Source organism: Varroa destructor, unplaced genomic scaffold (genome assembly GCF_002443255.2).
Source record: "Varroa destructor unplaced genomic scaffold, Vdes_3.0 BEIS01000007.1, whole genome shotgun sequence".
NCBI classification, from domain to species: domain Eukaryota; kingdom Metazoa; phylum Arthropoda; class Arachnida; order Mesostigmata; family Varroidae; genus Varroa; species Varroa destructor.
This window is the reverse complement of record NW_019211460.1, coordinates 18,884,828-18,891,087: the sequence shown is the minus strand read 5'-3', so window position 1 is coordinate 18,891,087 and position 6,260 is coordinate 18,884,828.

Here is a 6,260-nt window from a genome sequence, read left to right as displayed (position 1 = left end):
CCACGCATATTCGTCCGCTGCTGTCAGTTGCGCCGTTATCCAGAGAATCGTTAATCGCAGTCGACGCCTTTAACATGTGACTTCTCGATACTTCGTCTGTCATACATGGGTCATGCCCATCGTGCCCATTGTAAGGGTAAAATTATAGGTCTGTCCTTCATTCAGAAAGTGCTTCTTTCTCAACTCGTTAATTTTTTTTCTCTGTCTCAGTTCTGACCAAACAATTAGTTGTTGCTTGGTCGTTTCACTTGGTCTACACACACGTATATTCAACATAGGGTTCTACCAGTCATCCGGTTTAACTGGCTTTCCCCTGGGTGACTATACAAAAGACCTGTCACCATTTAGGGTGCCAACGATACCCCTAAAATTCTCACTTCCTATTCGTCCTTCGAGAAGTCTAAAGAGAAAACATACGCGATCGTACGTACACTACATAACGGAATTTGTAGTTTACGGCTAATAAAAATAAATATGCGTTATTTCTTTATTAACTCTTGGGAGCAGGATGCCATATATTGAAACGAATATTTTCAAAAAGATCGCGAAGAGCACAGAAGCCAGCCTTTTACATTACCTGCTACATAAATGAAATGGTGAATCAGGTATAACATAACCAGAGCGACATCTAATACCACGAAGATCACCAGGACGTCCGAGCTCGCATTACTTATAATAATAGTTATTCTCTAACTCTTTCAGTGACAACTTCTTTTCCTGCTCACTGTATCACTTACATGGAGGTTAGTGATGTGGTCTGTATCTGGTGAAACAGATTTTGCTCGATTAAGTCGGTTAGCTCGTCATTGATAACGTTTTACTGATCTGCTATAGGTCAACAAATTATTGTCAGGCAATTAGATGGGCCAGTATATCTAGGACAGCTTCACAACAAATCTATTTTGACCTGATCCATTTTTGTGGTAACTTCCCAAGCTATAGAGTTTAGCGTGTCAAAGTGCCACTAAGGTGTTTGTTGGCACCGCCAACATCCATAGCTGTCCAGCTGGCGAGCTTTCATCGTTGTTATACCAAAATATAAAATGCAGTCTATTGTGCGCATTAAGGGCTAAAAAAAATGATTGCCGCATTAAATCAGAGTCGATAGTTCGTTGTCGTTAGCAGGAAGAAACACGCTCTATTGCGGTGTGAGCCAGTCTTATAGAACTGCGAAGACATTCGTATCCTATGCTTTAATTCTAGCTACGAGCCTACATATAGAATAAAGTAAATTGGGCAAATAGGTTTTTTTTTCAGTTTTGTTCGAATAAAAGTAATTTTTAGGCTGTGTTACTTTTGCTTGCCATAAGGCTTTACAAACGGATAGAAATAGAATCCTATCCGCCTTTTTGAAGAGTAAATTTCTATTAAAATTCAATGGTTTGTCTTTTCTTGAGTAACCGATGTTTTAGTAACACGCAAACAGTCTTGCCGAGCTTTGGGACATGTGAGCCGCCAGATGTAACGGGCCTGATAACCATTTTTCGTAAAACCAGAATAGGTGTACATGGAGGTGTTTATGAGTCTGATTTTAGGTAAAATTCTGGCCTGTTCTAGAAATAATGAGATCTCGATTTTAGGAGTAGTGTTAATCAGAACAGAAGTGGAACAGCAAAAAACGATGCTTGAAATGGGTGTATTCTTAACGAGTTTAAGATATGCAGTTGCCTACTTTTGATATTTTTTTAATTATACTCTGTTATGATTAGGTGCTATTAGTATTAGTTTATGCACATTCACTTATATTTACAAGTCCAAATCATCCATATACTTACATCCATAAACATTTCAACAATCACAGATTGAACTCCGAGACATACTATAGGTTCGCATGTGAGTCCCACAGAACATAAGGCCAAATATCTTCTATGTAAATCCATAATATCGGTATAAAATAGACCGTATGTGTAGCTTGCCCTTTATATAAATCCATTGTTGTAAAACTGCTTCGGTGCCATGACTTAAAGCTGAGTGAGGCGTTTCAACAAAAACAAAAACGGATACGTCTGCTCCATGTAAGGCTAAATCAGAAGAATAGGGACATTTATGTCTTTTTAAATCGTAACAGATAAGCTCTCATGATGCGTTTAGATGGCGAGGTATGGGAAGCATAGCTGCTTTAAAGAGAAGCCTTAATTAGTTCATTAAAATGAATTAGAAGCTAGCGTACATTAATGAGTGGCCAGGTGATATCAACGGTAAACTCAGCGCTTACGGTTGCATCATTATCGTGGGTAGTTCCCGCTACCATTTTCCCGTCGTCCGAATAATCGAAAATTATTGAACTCTATAGTACCTCTTTAGCTTCCGATTTTCCGCCACCAGCGGCAGGCGGTCAGGTACAAAACCCGCGATCTTTGGGAAGGAGAAGCTATTGACGCAAGTACTGTGTACGTCATGATCTCCACTTGCGATTCGAAGGGAAGCCGCAGCCTGCGTGTTTAACCCGTTGAAAATCCACTGCACTTCTCAATGCGGACGTCATATTTTGACTAAATATGACAACTGACGTCCATGATTTTGTCTTCAACGAGTAGAAGGCCATTTAGTTCTAATTGAATAGATTGCTTCTTTTGGAGTGGATGGCGCGTTTATTATCGAGAGCGAGAATCACGTTCAAGGGACAGAAGGTTAAACCTAACTCTAGAATCAGGAGACAAATTTAATTAATGCAATAGTTGGACCAAATGTTTAAGTGATGCAAATTTCAGGCTATTCACAATAATGGAAACAAGAAGTCTATTCAATTTTAGGCCCAGATTTTAGGTTTTAGTCTCGCTAAGTTGCCTTTATCGACTGTTTTATGGCAGGTTTCTGCTATTAAATCTTAGCTAATATTCAAATAACGGCGAACTAAGCTTAAGCTTATTCTCGACTCTAGAAAAAGAACCGTTTATGAGGCAGCGGCAAACGTCAAACTGCAACCGAAGCTTCCGTTTGTGACCTCGAGGGCCAAGAATCTGCAGTTTGAACATTATGTGTTATTCCTATTTATCTCATAAGACTGCTATGAAAGACTGCGTTTCGGGTTTGGATAAAACGATAGGATATGTTTTTCATTTTCTCTACCTATTCGATCGGTTTGCAGGTTTTAAAAAAATCAGGTCAGTGTCGTGCTGCGTCCAACAGGTACGGGCAAGATTTTATTCAGGCACTCCAGTTTGTTTCGGCTGAAAACCTCGTTTTTGCATTTGGCTCAAATTTGGATACAGCGATAAAGACAAAATGGATAGATCGATAAACACTTTTCATTGACGATTCTGATTCGCCGTCTCTAGGAACGATCTAAACATCTTTATACAGGCCTCGATTAAGGACAGCCGCCCGTCTCCTAAGCATAGCTAGCCATACAAAGGGACTGTGGCCTGCGTATCGCCCTATTGATGTCTTGCAGATACATACCATCACCGTAGTTCACACCAGCCATCTCCTGAATTAACATGTCTAGACTTTCATGGTTTTTTCGGGTTCGCCGTACCTAAGCGGCCTGTGACCTAATTTAAAATATAGGCTTTCGTCAAGGCTCAATTAGTGGTCGCTATCTGTAACCTAGAACTAATAAACAAGCTATTAGTATTAGCGTACAGGTATTAACGACCCTGACAATGTACGCTTAAATTCGATGCCATATTAACGACTAGGAAACGGCTTAAAAATAGTTTCGACCAATGAATTTTGAGGGATCCACCTGTGCAACGGTTAACTGATGGTCGTAATTTGGAGCAAGTATTCCACATTTGAATAACAGTAGAGTTACAGCCGTCAATTGTACGGTAGGATAATAAAACTGAATAAAATGTACCATGTCAACGTGTTCGCTTATGTTGATATCTATTTGTGAGTACTTCCATGATATATAAAATGCTACCAAGAAATGCACCGTTTTATGATTTCAAATCATTCGTTTAACTGAAAACGCGAATCTTAAAACTAGTGCCAAAATCTGAGTGATTTTAGTACAAAAACTCGATATGTTTCTGATATACTACAGAATATGATGAATTGAAAAAAACCCGAAACCAAGATAAAGTTAATATTCAAAATAATCATAAATTACATTGATACACTTCTAACAATATAGGGCTTAAAACACATTTTATAAAAAATACTTCAAATTAAAATATTTCAATTGCAACTATTTAAAGATAACTCATTTTTAAATAAAAAAAAAAGAAACGTAACAAAGTAAATATACTAGAAAGTCTTTTCAAATAAAACGCCTGATTAAAATGATTGTCTTGCTGGAATAAATATATCATTTTTATTATTTAAAGTAAGTTAGCTTTATGCTATTGGGCTATGCATAAATATGATATCACGAATGGAAGCATGGAATTATATATAGGAAAGCCTCTATCATTTTGAAAGGCAATAATGCTTATTTACCCTTTATATGTTCTGTCCTGCTTACTATTCAACAATATATCATTATTATTATTATATGAGATATTAAGCTGTTGGCCTGACACTCCTTAAATACCCTGTACACAAAACTACGTACATAAATGACAACGTTAACCGAACGTAAAAGAAATACCATGGTAGTCTATAGCCGTTCGCTAAGACAAATCGATGGTACGGCAAGGCTCCTATGCTGGGAATTTTAAACGTTAGCGGAGACTGCTTGTTTAGGGTTTTGAATAAATGGTTAGCTATACCGGCGACCAAATGGGCGACGACAGGCTTTACCAAAAATGCAAGCATCCAACTAAGCTGCCAATATAAGAAGACAGTGGACATCCCTTCAAGTAGTATAAAGCTTATTATTATTTTTTTCAATCAAAAATGAAACTGGTCATCGTTCACTTAGCCTGTTACCTACCCACTTCGCTGATTTCTCCTGACAACGGTTGCGTTTCCATGATAGCAATAATGTTTACGCAGAACCAATAGAAAGCTAGACGTTACATTATTTAGCGTTAATAGCATTTCAGCTGAACAGAACGTGGCCGCAATACCGTGACAGGATATTGCAATGTTATAGCGAAAATATATGCATTTACGATTGTTGCGCATTGGTATTTGTTGTTTAATGGCAAAGAATATAAGAAAGAAACGTAGACGTTTTTTCGCTCATGAAATGCCCGTCACCCTGCGATGCTGCCAGGACCGTTGAAATTATTCGAGTGGGCTACGTTGAAGTTAATCCAGTAACTATTTTCAAACAGAAAAAAAAGATACGATAAGAATGATTCCGAATCTCAAATGTAGAATAGGAATTCAACAAAAAGGTTGGTCTAAGCTCTTTTAGGAGAGATGTTTCGACGGTTAAGACTGACGCAACGACGGCGTGTCGCTGTTGGCGGGTTCCGCGAGTCCGCCTCGTACAAAGCTTGCAGAAGCCTCTTGCGCTGAGCAATGTTTATAATAAAAAATTAATTCTGGAGCACCTTCTTAATTAGAGAATAGTCAAGTTACTTACAGAATTTTGAGCCAGATGCGTCAGGGAGGTAAACGGCAAGTGTGTCTTACCGTTTGTAGTATGTAGCTTCGTTAATTTGTAGCACTATATTATATACGCACATACTGCAACTATTAATACTTCCAAGCTGGCACACTTCTGTAATTAGACAATTCTTCGGATTCTGCTATCTTTGTATGTACGGACCAATGAAGTAAAGCCAACTTGAAATTCCACAGAGTGTCGATACTAGTCGAAGAAGACTGAACAATGTACACGTCCTTCTTGCGTCAAAACAATCTGCCTTCACTTTTAGGCATATGACGACACTGTTGCTAGAGGAGTATTTTCACACGGATGTAGAAGGGGAAGCCTGTTCCGGTACGTGTGTTAATTTCATCGCAGTTCATTACAATATGTGTGAATAGCTGAGCCATTGCACATAGTTCAACTATCCGATGTTGTCTTCTGCCACTCGGGAAGGGATATAGATGCTTTGAGATATAGCACAGTTACGCTTATTACTGTAGTCCGTTTGATGACGACATTGTTGTAATTAAAGGCTACTTTGAAGCTAGATTTTCGTGCTTTTCTGACTATACATAACCAATCAAGGGATTACGAAAAGACCTTATGGGGCAGCAGCAAACCCGAACAGTTAGCCTCATACAAAAAAATTACATTCGTGATAAATTAGAGTATATCAGAATATCGAAGTGTACAATTGACAATGCAGCCCAGAGGGCGAAGGTTAAGGTGTCTTGATTAGCAGGAGAACTAAAACATAAAACTTGAAGGTTGTGCACCATGTTGTGAAGAAAAAATACTTGTAATGAAAATGTTTCAGAGAATGATACCG